Here is a 15,810-nt window from a genome sequence, read left to right on the forward strand (position 1 = left end):
GTAACGCACACAAAAGTATGGTCACTTTTTTGGTCCAATTAAATTTCATTATTTAAAAACGCAGACAGCAAAGAGGAGGAACTGTCAATCTCGTGAACGTTTATTACGAACAAGGAGGTCTTGTGCGTCACTAGAGGGTGCTGTGAGGGCAGACACAGGGAAGTAGTTGGGTAAAACATAACAGTTGACTTTACGTTTCTTAAGACAAAGAACGGCTTTTTGTGAGGAAATCCATTTATGTTTCCTGTCTGGTTTTCCCCAATTATACAGGTGAGTTCACTAGAAACCCTCAGTCAGTCAAAGTGATGAATGTTATTTAGAGGGATGTGAAGGATACTCACTGGTAGCATGAAGCTGAGTGAATTGTGGAGTTTATCCTTAAAAAAACTGAATTGTACAACGCTAGCATTATCTGTAGGTGCTGAGGTAATTTCGAGTATTCAGATTAATATGAATTTTAACACAATATTTCAGTTTATAGTCTTTAACTTGTCTGAGAAGAGTTTTATTGTAATATAAATTGTTTGCGGTGGGTCTGTGAAACTTGTTGAGTGACGGGTGGCGCTGTGTTCCTTCAGGGAGACATCGAGGTTGCAACAGTCGCATTCGTAAAGCTGGCTCGTTTTCGTGGCGATCTGTAATGTTACCCTCCATGTTAAGAGCTAGCTAACTAGTTTTGCTAGCTAACTACAGTTACTATGTTTGTCACCAGAGTTAGGCCGACAAGAGAGTTCTTATGTGAAATGAAATTAAAATGGCGACTGGACAATAGAAGGCTCATGTTTATGCATCTAAAGTCGCACAGATATGCATCTGGGAATATTAACCTAGTATACTGATGTCGTACATGTAAGTTTAAACACGAGAAATACGTGTGGGGATATTGTTTTTCTAGGACATGATTGGATTTAATGAAGCCGTGAGTATAGTTTGTAAATTACACTAATGTGTCTGCTGAAATATGTTTAAGTTAGAACTGTTTTGTATGAAAAGAACAGAAGTGAAAGAGGAAAAAAATGCATCAATGAGATGTTTAATAAAGAAAAATAACGGCCTGCTCCGAGGAAACCCACTTGTGTCTCCTGTCTGTTTTTCTTTAATTCTACAGCTACAGATGCATAATACACTGTTATGGTGCTCACACCCTGAGACCTGTAACAAATATTTGGAGGCACTGCTGGGGTAGGCATCCCTGATCATTGTTGGAGCCTATCCTTCACTATGTGAATCCTAGATTGGGGACACATGATCCATGAGAGAAGCTTCCAGTGGTTGACAGAGGCAGTTAAGGAAACTAGATAGAAAGTGAGTGGATCCTAGCTGTGAGAGGACGACAGTGTGAGTGCAAATCGTCTTGGACTGTGAACCATGGCTGACAAACAGAAGCAAACGATGGTGGAGAGTGAACAGAAAAGATTAAGAAAGCTCCTCACGAACTGACTGCTGATGAACTCCAGGTTGAACTTCCATGTTGCTGAGATCATACTGGTACCAGAACTCGATTTCTAAGCAGTAGTTGTGGGTGATGAAGAGTACTGTTATGACTACATATGTTTTTATTTATGTTATAAAACACTCCTTGAGCTAGAGGATCAGGGACTGTCTCACCTGTTTTTTAAGGGATGCCATTGATGATGATTGCGATGAGAAGACACAGGGGTATGTCAATCTGAGGGCACTGAGGGTGAAATGTATGCATCTAGACCTTCGCACAATTTAGCCCAAACTAAGGTAGTGACTCACTTACCTGTAGCTCCTTCTGGCTCTGTAGAACAAAACACCAAGCTTATCAGAAGATGGTAGCAGATTATGGAACTCTGATAGATCAACTCACAGAGCTTTTAACACTGCAGTGCTCCCATGTCCTAAGTAACACCCAGACAGTGGGGATTAGAACTGCACCACAGACAAACATTACTACACCTCACTCACCACACACAGATACAAAGAGGATTAGCAGCCACACACACCACTCCTGCCATTCTGATGAGGTCAGGCCTGACAGCCTTGTGTCCATAAGAGATCGGTCATTCCTACAGCGTAAAGAATTCATGATTCATGGAGGTCATATGAGCAACAGTGCATCCGATAGCTGCTACCACAGCCTGAGCAAGCAGGTGAAGGTGTATAATCCAGTCACATGGAAAGTGAGATTATTCATGGAATACTCTGTGATATTAAACCTGGACAATTCAGAGACATGCTCATAAACAAAGATGACCTCACGGTTACTAAACTTAAAAGTTTTCTGCGTTCACACTTAAGTGAGAGAGGTGGTAGTGAGCTTTTCCAAGATCTTATAAGCACAAGACAACATGAACAGGAAAGCCCACAACAATTTCTATATAGGATGATAGGACTCTGAGAGTGATGCTTGCATCAAAACAGCCACTGAAGTTGAGTATGAGCCTTGTACAGTCCAAAATGTGTTCCTGAGAACCATTTACCAGGGCTTTCTCTCAAAATACAGCGACATCCGTAAGGAGTTTATACCCTTGTTGTCTGATAGTTCATTGTCTGATGATGCTTACTGCAGCATGTGAGTAGAGTATGTAGTGAGGAGAGTGAAAGATGAAGATTAGGTTATTGTCCTCGTCACAAAGTGGCACAGGTCCACAGGACTACCTTTGAATCAGACGATGTGGGAAAAGCAACAGAAGCTAAGATGAAACCACACAGAGGTTGAACCGAGTGCAAAAACTGCTCTGACTAAAGCTGTTGATTCCTTAGTAAATGCAAGCACTACAGAGAAGATTCAGTAGCAGTATCAAGCTAGGTTTGTACAAACACCCAGTTGTTCACTTTGTATTGAACAGGGTGTAACAGTATGCCATCACTGCTTCAGTGACAAGGGCCATCAAGCTGTGCGGTGTCTCAGAAAAGGAGAAATTAGCCGACCATCAGCCAACCAACATGGAGCAAACCTTAACCAGGAACAAAGACCAACATGTGACAAGGAGATTCAAACCAGGCTGGAGCCGACTCTTCACTGCCTGAACAAGGTGTCCCTAGCCATAAAAAGGTGGCTCAGCTTGTTGGGAACAAATACACTATCAAGTGTTTCATCCACAGCTATGTTGTTAATAACTTACTGGACACTAGGAAAGAGTATATTGAGCATGTATCCCACATTTTACAGACTGTTGAGAGTAGTCCAGATGAGTCATACTTCTGAATTATAGTTAAGCAAACTGTCCCAATCCTGAGTCAGGGACAGGCTAAATGCTGGTCCACCTGTTGACATAAGCCACTTGAACACTGAATAGCAGATTGACAGGCTGATGTTATGGGAGGAATCCAGTGCTTTTGCAAAAGATGATGGTGACATTGGCATTATCCCTACCTTTCAGATGTCCTTGACACGTTAAGACAACTTACCTGTGCAGAAGTCTTCAGCAGCTATTCCAAAGCCTCTCGGTGATGAGGTTAAAGAGTATATTGAGAATTTGTTGTCCAAGGGATGGATCATGAAGTCCCAAGTCCTCCTACTCCTATCCGTGTGGTCTGTGTACATAAGAAGGATGGTTTCCTTTGGCTGTGTGTTGATTACAGGCTACTGCACCAGCAAGCCATCCCTGACAGACATCTTCTACCGAGGATCCAGAATCTCATTAACACCTTGGGAGGCTATACCTGGTTCTCAATTTTAGACCAAGGGAAGGTGTACCATCAGGGGTTTATTGAAGAAGGATCATGACACTTGACAACATTCATCACCCTATGGGGCCTTTATGAGTGGGTCTGTATCCCTTTCGGCCTGACCAACGCACCAGCTGTGATTCAACGGAGTATGTAGGAAATGCTCACTTCATTCCATGATGATTTCTGCCTTCCATATTTAGACGTTTCATGCTATGCCCGAACATTTGAGGATAATGTGGTAGTACACCAAAAAGATCTTCAGGCACTCCAGAAGCATGGAGTTAACTCAGACCAACCAAGTGTGAGCTCTTCAAGCACAAATTGAGGTGTGTTGGCCAGTTGGTCTCATCACAAAAAACCAAGAGGCTGTATATGCCTTGAGAGATAAAACTCCTACAACAGTGGATGATGTACAGTTGTGTTAAAAATAATAGCAGTCCAGCATCACTAACTAGATCATATTTCTACATGGCAAAAAATGTACTATTAAGTGTGGTAGAGTAATAAAAAACCAACAGACCCAGCAGTCATGACATGCATGCTGCTGATTCTGTGTAACTGAATAATTAACTAAAAGGGGCGTGTTCAAAATAATAGCAGTGTGAAATTCAATTAGTGAGGTCATTCATTCTGTGAAAAAACAGGTGTCAAACAGATGGCCCCTATTATAGGATGAAAGCAGGAGATGTTGTGCATGCTGAGTAAAAAAAACTGAGTAAAATGGGCCGTTCCAGACATTGTTCAGAAGAACAGTGTACTTTAATTAAAAAGTTGATTGGAGAGTGGAAAGCATATAAAGGAGTGCAGAAAATGATAGGCTGCTCAGTTAAAATGATCTCAAATGGTTTAAAATGAGAACCAAAACCAGAAAGACATGGAAGAAAAACGGAAAACTCCCATTTGAATGGATGGAAGAATAGAGACTCAGCTAATGATCAGCTCCAGGGAGATCAGAGAAGGTCTAAAGTTACCTGTGAATACTGTAACAATTAGAAGACGCCTCTGTGAAGCCAAGCTATTGGCAAGAAGCCCCCGCAAAGTCCCATTGCTGCAAAAACGACATGGGCCGGATTGGTTACTATTCGCCAAAAAACACACTGACTGGCCTAAAGAAATGGCGCAACATTTTGGGGACTGATGAAAGCAAGATTGTTCTTTTTGGGTCTAGGGGCCACAGAGTTTGTCAGATGACCCACAAACACTGAATTGAAGCCACAGTACACTGTGAAGACAATGAAGCATAGTGGCATAAGCATCATGAAACACGGTTGTTTCTCATACTATGGTGTCGGGCCTATTTATTGCATACCAGGGATCATGGATCAGTTTGAATGCATCAAAATACTTGAAGAGGTTGTGTTGAATCATGCTGAAGATGAAACACCCTTGAAATGGGTGTTTCAACAAGACAGTGATCCCAAACACACCAGTAAGCATGCAATATTTTGGCTCTAGACCAAAAAGATTAACTTTATGGAGTGGTCAGTCCAATCTCCGGGCCTTAATCCAATAGAAAACTTGTGACATCAAAAATGTGACAACAAAAATGCTTGGCAAAACCAAGAAATGCAGAGGAATTGTGGACTGTAGTCCAGTCATCCTGAACTGGAATACCTGCTCACAGGGGCCAGAAGTTGGTAGACTCCATGCAGCACAGATGTGAAGCAGTTGTCAGAAACAGTGGTTATACAACTAAATATTAGTTTAGTGATTCACAGGAAAGCTCAATATTCAAGCATTTTTTCAGTTTATACAGTAAATGTGAATTTTTGAACAGCCTAATATTCTCTTTTCTTCACTTTCTGTAAAGTAATAACACATTTGATTAATTTTAATTCGTGTTTTGATTTGGAATAGAATGTGCAGTGTTCTCAATGCATTTGTGTGTATGAAAATAAAAGCTATTATAAGAACTTTGAGCTTTACTCACTTTTTTAAACACCCTGCTATTATTTTGAACACAACTGTACATAGGTTTGCAGGATGTTTGAGCTACTATCTCTCCTACATCCAAGATTTTTCCTGCATTGCAAAACACATGAGCTGCTCCAGTGAATAACATATTTGACAAAGCAGTTGTAAGGCAAGGGAACAGGTGCACAGCTGCCTTCCAAAGCACCTGTGCAGTGGACAGATGAGCATCGACACCCTGAGTCAACTGATTGACATCTTACCCAGACCTCAACCTACCATTTGTACTGCACATGGACGCTTCAGATAAAGGGCTTTGAGCTGTGTAATATCAGCATCAGGATGGCAAACTCAAGTTATTTGCTTTGGATCAAAGACATTCACACCCACTGAGAAGAAATACAGAATCCATGCAGGGAAACTGGAGATCCGTGCACTGAAATGGGCAGTTGGTGAAAAATTTAGACATTTCTGGGAAGAGTCAATGCCGATGCAGACACCCTTTCAAGGTGTCTACTAGACATCAACCTGTATGTGTCCGAACTTCTCACAGAGGTGGTCAGCGCAATCTGGGAGGGCAATCTGGTGAATGGTGCTCAGGATGTGGCCTGAGTGGCTGCAATGTCTCTACATCAGTGATCAGTTGGAGCCTAATAACATTAAGCTACTACCAGCCATTGATCCAGCCAATCACTGAAGAGCACAGAGGGAGGATCCCACCATAAGTGAGATTCTGAGGCTGAAAGACTCAAACATAATGCTGACTAATGAAATTAAAGGTAATGCAAGTGGACCTGTGAGGAAAATGATGTCTGAGTGGGGAAAATTACAGGAGAAAAAATGGGCTACTGTAACATATCCTCACCAACATACAACAATTAGTCCTAGCCTTAGCCTCCTGCTACAAACGCCTGGTCCTGCAAAAGCTACATGGTGACATGGGTCATGTTGGTATGGGGCAAGTATTAGGGTAGCTTAGAGAGAGATTCTACTGGCCTTATATGAGGTGTTGGGTTAAGACTTACATGACCAGACAGTGTCCGTGCATAAAACAAAAGAAACCAGTAACGTGCATGCCCTCATGTTTAGCATATGACCAGTTCACCTCTTGAACTAGTGTCTGTTGACTACTTACATTTAGAACCTAATGAGGGTGGCTACTAATATATCTTATAGTACATCTTATCTTATCACTTTACGAGATATGCTCAGGCTTACCTTACAAGAAACAAGTCTTGGTAGGACTGCAGCAGGGAAGATCTTTAATGATTACATCCAGAGATTTGGATACCTGGCCAAAATACATTACAACCAGGGTTTTGAGTTTGAAAACTGACTCTCTTCCACACTGCAACAGTTGAGTGGTGTATGACAATCAAGGACTACACCTTACCATCCCCAGGGTAATCCAGTGGAGAGATTTAACTGAACGCTGTTACAAATGCTACATACCCTGGAAGACAATGTAAAGGACAGATCATTCATGCATATAATTGCATGCTTCATGAGGCTACGGGATATTCACCTTTCTTTTTACTGTCTGGGCATCACCCTAGCTTAGCCATAGAGTTTACATTTGGCTGATATCTGAAGAGGAACAGAGGACACCAAGAGGCTATGCTGAGAAATGGGAAGGAAGAATGAAGAAGCACATGGTAAGAGGTATTACGACAGACACACGAAGGGCGTAGTACTACAACAGGGGGTTGTGTGTTTGTGCAGACCATGAATGAGATAGGGGGCCAGGGAAGCTAAGATCATATTTGGAACAGACAATCTATGAGGTGAAGGAACATATCAAAGATAGTCTTGTATATAGAATGTTTTCTGAGGCAGATAATTCCAAGTCTTGTGTTCTGCACCGTAACTTGCCTCATCTTGTCAATGACTTACCTGCGGACATTCCCTCTTCAGCAACAAAGGCAATTGCACCACAACTCAGAGGAAAGGCAAAACCTTCAGGAGTCAGGACTTCAGCCACAATGGGACAGGAGAGTGAGACTGACACAGATTCTGAGGTATGTTACAACTTGAGGTACATTATATTGCCAAAAGTATTCGCTCATGTTGGAACAGGAATGGGCCATCCCCAAACTGTTTCTACACAGTTGGGAGCATACAATATCTTGGTATGCTGAAGCATTAACAGTTCCTTTCACTGTAATTAAGGGACCAAGCCCAACTCCTGAAAAACAACCTCACACCATAATCCTCCTTCCAAACTTTACACTTGGCACAATGCAGTCAGACAAGTACCGTTCTCCTGGCAACCGCCAAACCCAGACTCGTCCATCAGCTTGCCAGACGGAGAAGCTTGATTCATCACTCCAGAGAATACGTCTCCACTGCTCTAGAGTCCTGTGGCGGCGTGCTTTACAGCACTGCATGCAACACTTTGCACTGGACTTGGTGATGTAAGGCTTGTAAGGCTGGAACTCACTGAGTTCCTGAGAGCGACCCATTCTTTTACAAATGTTTGTAGAAGCAGTCTAGGTGCTTGGTTTTATACACCTGTGACCATGGAAGTGATTGGAACACCTGAATTCAATTATTTGGATGGGTGAGTGAATACTTTTGGCAATATAGTGTATGTTGTGAAGCAGAGACATGATGTGAACAATTTAAAATCCACCAGCACCCCGGTAGGTGACTGGGCAACATGCAGAGTGTCAACTGAACACCTGAGGTCAGCACCCTGCATAAGATCTGCAGGAAGGAGAGAGCCTGTAAGAGAGACCGTCTGTGCTGGTAGGGCAACTGATCAGAACAGAACAACCACAGTAAGGAGTTAACAAAACAGAATCAGAACACAATCCTGTAGCCCAGGGATTTGACCAGACTAATGATTATTCAGCATCATACAAAGAGGTGGAAGATGGGGGTAAGTCAAAAAAATAGCAGTGTTCAAAAAAATAGCAGTGTTTTCATTTTCATTTACAAACTCAAATATTTACCGTATAAACTGAAAGTTGTTTACAGATTTAGCTTTTCTGTTGATCACTGAACTAATATTTAGTTGTATAGATTTTATTTCTGATAACTGCTTTACATCTCTGTGGCATGGAGTCAACTAACATCTGACACCTGCGAACAGGTATTCCAGCCCAAGCTGACTGGACTACATTTCACAGTTCTTCTGCATTGTTGGGTTTTGCATCAAAAACAGCATTTTTATGTCACTCCACAAATTCTCAGTCAAATTGAGGTCTGGGAATTGGGCTGGCCACTTCATAACATCAATCTTGTTAGTCTGGAATCAGGATGCTGCTCACTTGCTGGTGTGTTTGGGGTTGTTGTCCTGTTGAAACACCTATTTCAAGAGCATTTCTTCTTCAGCATAAGGCAACTTGACCTCTTCCAGTATATTGATATATTCAGACTGGTCCATGGTGCCTGGTATGCGATAAATGGGTCCGACTCCAAAGTATGAGAAACATCCCCAAACCATTATGCCTGCACCTCCATGTTTCACAGTCTTCACCGTGTACTGGGGCTTGAATTCAATGTTTATGGGTCTTCTCACAAACGGATGTGGCCTTTATACCCAATAAGAACAATCTTGCTCTCGTCTGTCCATAGAATGTTGTGCCACTTCTCTTTAGGTCAGTCAGTGTGTTCTTTGGCAAACTAACCTTTTCAATATGTCTTTTTTTCAACAATGATACTTGTTTCTTGCAAATAGTTTGGCTTCACATATGCGTCTTCTGATTGTTGTAGTACACACAGGTAACTGAAGATCTTCTTTGATTTCCCTGGAGCTGATCATTGGATGCTTCTTTGCCATTCTTGTTATTTTATAGTCTACGTGGATGGTAGTATTTCTTTTCCTACCATGTGTTTTGGCAAAAGCATTTGAGATCATTTTAGCTGAGCAGCCAATTATTTTCTGCACTTATTTATGTTTTCCCCTCTCCAATCAACTTCTTGATCAAAGTTCTTTCTCCTTCAGTACAATTTCTGGAATGACCCATTTTACTCACTGAGCAATGGCTAAAACCAGCAGGTACAACATTTGCTGCCCTCCTTCTTTAAATAAGGGCCATAATTGAAAGCTGTTTCTTCATAGAACGAATGACCTCACTAATTGAACTCCACACTGCTATTAATTTGAACACTCCCCTTTCATTAAATGAGTCAATTACACCGAATTAGCAGCATGCATGTCATGTCTGTTGATTCTGTTGGTTGCCCATTACTCGGCTACATCTAGTCATGAATGTTTTTCCATGTTATATTATCTTTTCTGCCAAAATCAGTAATTAAATTCATTATTGATGCTAGACTGCTATTGTTTTGCAAATAACTGTATGACAGGATATGCACATCAAACATATTGGGGTGTTTGTTAACAATAAATGTGATTAATATAATGTAGGGTGTCAGGAGTCATTCTACTGTATTGGAAAGCATGTGATTCACAAAAGTATGGTCTTTTTTTTTTGTTGTTCCAATTAATTGTCATTATTTAAAAAAAAAAAAAAACAGACCGCAAAGAGGAGGAACTATCACTCTCATGAACATTTATTACAAACAAAGAAGCCTTCTGTGCCACTAGAGGTTGCTGTGAAGGCAGCCATGGGGAAGTAGCTATGCTCTGAGGTAACCCACTTTTGTCTACTGTTGGTTTTTCCCTAATTCTACTTTAGTTCATTATAAACCCTCAGGTCAAGTGTAAATTGTTTCCAGGAATGTCAAGGATACTCACTGGTAGCATGAAACAGCAGAGTGAATTGAGCTGTGTTCCTTCAGGGAGATATCGTGGTGGCTCAATTGCATGTGTAAAAGTAAGTTCGTTTTCTTGGCGATCTATAATTTTACCCTCCATGTTAACAGCTAGCTAAAAGTTTGGCTAGCTACAGTTTCCATGTCTGTTGTCAGAGGAGAGTTCTTATGTGAAATTAAATTAAAATAGAGATTGTACACTCATGGCCAAAGGTTTTGAGACTGACACAAATTTTGGTTTTGACAAAGTTTACTGCCTCAGGTTTTTTAGGTCCTTTTGTCAGATGTTATGGTATAGTGAAGTACAATTATAAGCATTTCATAAAGTTTTTTAAAAACTTTTTATTGATCTTTTATTGATTCATCTTCTGTGCAAAATCTTGACTGATGGCAACTCAGTCCTTGGAGTTGGTCACAGTTTCTGTGTTTTTGTTTGTCCACCCTCTTTTTGAGGATTGACCACAGGTTCTCGATGAGATTGAGATCTTTGTCCATGGACCCAAAATTTCACAAATTTTGTTCACCGAGCCACTTGGTTATCACTTTAGCCTTGTGACATGGTGATCTGTCATGCTGGAAAAAAGCATTATTCATCACCAAATTGCTCCTGGATCATTGGGAGAAGTTGCTCTTGGGGGATGTTTTGATACCATTCCTTATTCATGGCAGTGTTCTTAGGCAAACTTTGAGCAAACCCACTTCTTGGATGAAAAACAACCATACACATGAACGGTCTCAGGATGCCTCACTGTTGGCATGACACAGAACTCATGGTAGTGCTCACCTTTTCTTCTCTGGACAATCATTTTCCAGATGTCCCACACAGTCTGAAGGGGCTTCATCAGAAAAAATAACTTTACCCCAGTCCTCTGCAGTCCAAACCCTATACTTTCTGCAGAAGTTCAGTTTATCCTTGATGTTTTTCTTGGAGAGAAGTGGCTTCTTTGCTGCCCTTCTTGACACCAAGCCATCCTTCAAAAGCCTTCGCCTCTCTGTGTGTGCAGATGCACTCACACTTGCCTTCTGCCATTCCTGAGCAAGCTCTGCACTGGTGGTGACCCGATCCTGTAGCTGCATCCTCTTTGGAAACGATCCTGTAGCTGCATCCTCTTTTGACTTTCTTGGGTGCCCTGAAGCCTTCTTCACTGCAATTGAACCTCTCTCCTTGAAGTTCTTGATGATTTCGATAAATGGTTGAATTAAATCAGATGCCTTGTCCTCATTAACACCTTCTCCTGAGCTAACGATCACTGAAATGATGTTAGCAGGCCATTTTGTGGCAGGGTTGAAATGCAGTAGCTGGAATGCAGTAATATTTGTTATTAAGTTAATTTTCATTGCAAGGAATGACTTTGCAATTAATTGCAATTAATCTGATCACTGTTCACAGTCTATTGCAAATTGCCACCATAAAAACTGAAGCAGCAAACTTTGTGAAAACCAAAATTTGTGCTAGTCTCAAAGTTTTTGGCCATGACTGCACAATAGCAGGCTTGTGTCTGTGCAGTTATGCATCTGAGAATACTAATCTAGTATACTGACGTCGTACGTGTAAGGTCAAACACGTGTGGAAATAGTTCTCCTAGGACATGAGGGGAGTTAATGAAGCAGTGAATATAGTTTGTAAATTACACTAATGTGTCTGCTGAAATGTGATGAAGTTAGAAGTTTTCTCTATGAAAAGTACAGAAGTGAAAGAGAAAGAAATACATAAATGAGATGTTTAATAAAGACAAAGACAAAAAATGGCCTGCTCTGAGTAAATCCACTTATGTATCCTCTTAATTTTCTCTTTATCTTAATTCTATAGCTGTCGGTTCATAATACACTGTTATGGTGCTCAATCCCTGAGACCTGTAACAATAGTAAAAGATAAATAAATAATATTGAACCAGGAATGAAATACAAATCTAAAACTTTACACTGCACTAATAATGAGTTTGATGCTTTGTTTGTATTGCATATATATATGCTAACTAACTTTATCCTTTCATTTACACAGAGTCTCCTTGGCTGTTTGTGGCATTTACCAATCTGAGGATCCTCTGGAAAATTTCTATAGCACTGTGCATACCCATTTGTAATAGAAACTTTGTATTTAATTAAAGTATTCTTAATATGATTGCATGCCCTAAAGGGAAATATTAGTTCTGTTAAATGCATTTTTGGTTTATGCTTAAAAAAGCTACATTTGCAATTTTCTGTTAACACTATTCTAAAAATATGTTTACTGGTATGTCTGGCTTTAAATTAAATAGGTCATCTTTTTAATTTGTTGCTAGTGCTTCAGGTTAATAAACATGACTGATAATACAAAAGGGTTCAGCTAGCACACAAATGCACTGTGTATGTAAAACTATGAATTGGTGTAATCAGACAGAAATTGCAGTGATATGTGGCATATTGAGATGAGTTGTTGAGGCTTTTTGCTACCAGTATACCTAGAAAAATTCTTATGGTAAATTGCCCATAATTTAACTTCAGAAGGGCCTACAAATTTATATTGCATGTTAGACATTTCAAATATAAATGTTAAGACCTATGGCTGACTGTAATAAGTCTATACATGCTTTGTCTGCAGTGGTAGCATAAAAGATAGAAAGCCAGTTGAGTTTGAAATATGAAAGTGGTCGTTATGAATTTGGACTTTGAAAGATATGGTGTCCAGGAGAGTCAACAAAGTTATAGTGGCCAACAGCATTTTCACAGCCAACAAAAGTCTAGAATATGAATGCATTATGAGAACACAAATACATTAATGGAGAATACAGATATGTTTAGCAAAAACACAAAATTATTACAGAAAAGAAATATCTAAAAAACATTGGATTTGTTGTTAGTCAAAAGCTCATCACAATAATATTAAATTAACCAAAATGAAAATAATTTTTCAGGTCATTAACAATGGAAGTGCTCCTGTCCACAAAGGGTGGATGTTTTCCACATGAATGTTTGAAGACTGAACTGTGGAACTGTCAGCAAAGCACTGCTACTGCCAATTTGTTTACCATCTTGCTACTAATTGCCAAAAAGCTTACATTTCTTTAAAAATGGCACTGAAATTGTGATGTCAGAACAGATCATTTCTTGTTTTTCAGCTTCTTGTTTTGTTCATGTGTTGATAGTTTAAAATATAAGATAAACATGTCTAGTGGCCAGGAGTCCTGCCACTGTGTGTGATGTCAAATGCAGTGGGGGTTTTTTTTTGGGGGGGGGGGGACATTTTGCTTTGTTTGCCTTGCCTGTCTCTAGCTAAACCAGACCAGGAGAAAAGCTTTACACTTCCTAAAGCTTCCTAAAGGCAAGAACAAGTTCTATAATTACAATACATTTCATACATGAAAATGAATAAAATAACATTCAGCATCAACCCTGACTTTCACACGAGTATGAGAGATCACAATAAGCATACAAAAATACATCAACAAAGGCTAAATGGAGCTGCCATGGGAGTACAAGAGAGTACCTAGCAGGTAACCATCACCACAAGGAAACTTCAGGAGTGCTCCGCTTTAGTGCTACCAATTGGAAACTTGAACACCTGACAGGAACAGCCTGTTAGAAGAGATACCTCACCACATAGAAAATCTAAGGCATACCAAGAACAGACAACAAAGAAAGCTGTGGAGACATCAATCACACCATTCAGAGACAAAAGAACGTATGTCCTGGGATGGGATGAGATTATTTAACAGAACATTAGAATGATCCTTTTATTTGACAAAACCTCAAGCAATCTACATCGAAATATGTACATTTGTATTACTACTAGTGTCTGACCACAAATCTGAATGCCTTATTTGAGATTATAGAGATTATATATATTCTTCTCAGAAGTGACAAAAAGGTAAATTTGTTGCTAAAGGAAATAGAGACACGACTGCATGAGAGAGGAATTTCAGTTTAGGTGAAAACTGCAATAAAGAGCATTAAGGTCATTTTTCTAACTGATTATAATGAATAGTTTCATTGTCCACCATTTATTGGTTTCACTTGTTCATTGGACTGATGTTAGTGACCCACAGTTTCATCACCACTTGTTGTATTGACATCTTAGGATGCAAAATTTCCAGATTTCCTGTGCTGCCCTAGCAATCACATTTCAGCCAGAGGTTAGAGAGGAGGAGAAAATAAAACAAGATCTAAAAGGATCGATAAATGTTTCATCAGATTTAAAGGATGCCATTACACTCAGCTTTATGGAAGCTTTGACACAGTTTCAGGGTGGCCAAGTCCTTGGGATTTAACAGAAGAGTTTATGGAGCTGTAAACATGCTGCTATTCTCTCTTCCATTTCGTCCACATAAAATGCAGACAGATCAGTAAATCTGCAATGCAAGGTGTTTGTAGACTTTATTCTCTCTCTCTCTCTCTCTCTCTCTCTCTCTCTCTCTCTCTCACACACACACACACACACACACACACACACACACACACACACTCACACACACACTCACACACACACTCACACACACACTCACACACACACTCACACACACACTCACACACACACACACACACACACACAGCTAGGCCATTGTATTGTCCATTGCACTATTATTTAAATGAGGGAATTTATCTCCTGGTTCTGAGACATTCGTTCTAATGTAAGCAAGATACATGTATGTATTGTCTCAGCACCAGCTGATATTGCCTCTGATACACAATGGTTTTGGAAGTGTGCCTGAATGGGGAAAAACAGAACCCTTCCAATTATTCTTTGATCAACATTAAAAAAGAATGTACTAATTCGTTGGTGATTTCAAGTTTTTAAAGTAGACATGATAAATTACCTTGATATTTTATGGTGCAAGTCATTTAACGTGCATACTTTTTAACATTTCTAAAACACTGAATACATAGATTAAACATAGCTTTAAGATGGGCGGCATGCACCATAAAATGTGGTCCTGAAATATTCAGAATTCACCAAGTCTTAAAGACCTTTGGATGAGTGTTTCCAGAAAGCATTGCTGAGAGCATGTTAACAATCATGTGAGGTTAAACATACCTACACTGAGACAATACTCAGGTTCTTTGTAAGATGGAGGGAGTTTTTATTATACTTTCCAAGTCTCTATTCTTTTTACATAGTCTAAAGTTGTTTATTTAAAAACCAAACAGTTAGGTCAATATGAAAATCAAACCTTTATTATTAAATAGAATTAAATATGTTCATTAAATCATGCACCTTTTAATGTAGTACGTTATTTATGCATTGTTTATCATTCCTTTTAATCCACCCTCTGATGGTGTTATTACATGCTCACTATAATATCTCATAAAGAGCAACAGTCAGTTGAATGAAAATCCTTTTGTTCAGTAGTGAAAGACCTAAAGCAACCCTAGCACATAGCATAATGTGCTTTGCTAGAAGAAAAACAAACCAATTTCATTATAAATGTCACCCAGTGTGTTTATGACTCTCAGCACTATACGATTGACCAACATGAATGTAGCACTGTGGCATAACAGGCAGATCAGCCAGAAAATTAAAACCAATGACATTACAATGGCACCCTTCAAGGGGAAATA

The 15,810-nt window shown here is 39.8% G+C and overlaps 1 long non-coding RNA gene across 2 annotated transcripts; it reads left to right on the forward strand.

Annotated features, from left to right (window-relative positions):
• The first annotated feature begins 175 nt into the window (after nucleotides 1-175).
• Nucleotides 176-12,684, forward strand: LOC113572859 (uncharacterized). 2 transcript variants are annotated; one of them, XR_003410161.3, is made up of 6 exons: nucleotides 176-270; nucleotides 1,109-7,208; nucleotides 7,468-7,571; nucleotides 10,039-10,152; nucleotides 10,240-10,337; nucleotides 12,278-12,684. It is a non-coding gene; the product is annotated as an uncharacterized LOC113572859 (long non-coding RNA). The 2 variants fall into 2 exon arrangements; XR_014117079.1 differs by having other exon boundaries at nucleotides 7,468-10,152.
• The last annotated feature ends 3,126 nt before the right edge of the window (nucleotides 12,685-15,810 follow it).

Source organism: Electrophorus electricus, chromosome 14, assembly GCF_041902795.1.
Source record: "Electrophorus electricus isolate QZ-2024a chromosome 14, ASM4190279v1, whole genome shotgun sequence".
NCBI classification, from domain to species: Eukaryota; Metazoa; Chordata; class Actinopteri; order Gymnotiformes; family Gymnotidae; genus Electrophorus; species Electrophorus electricus.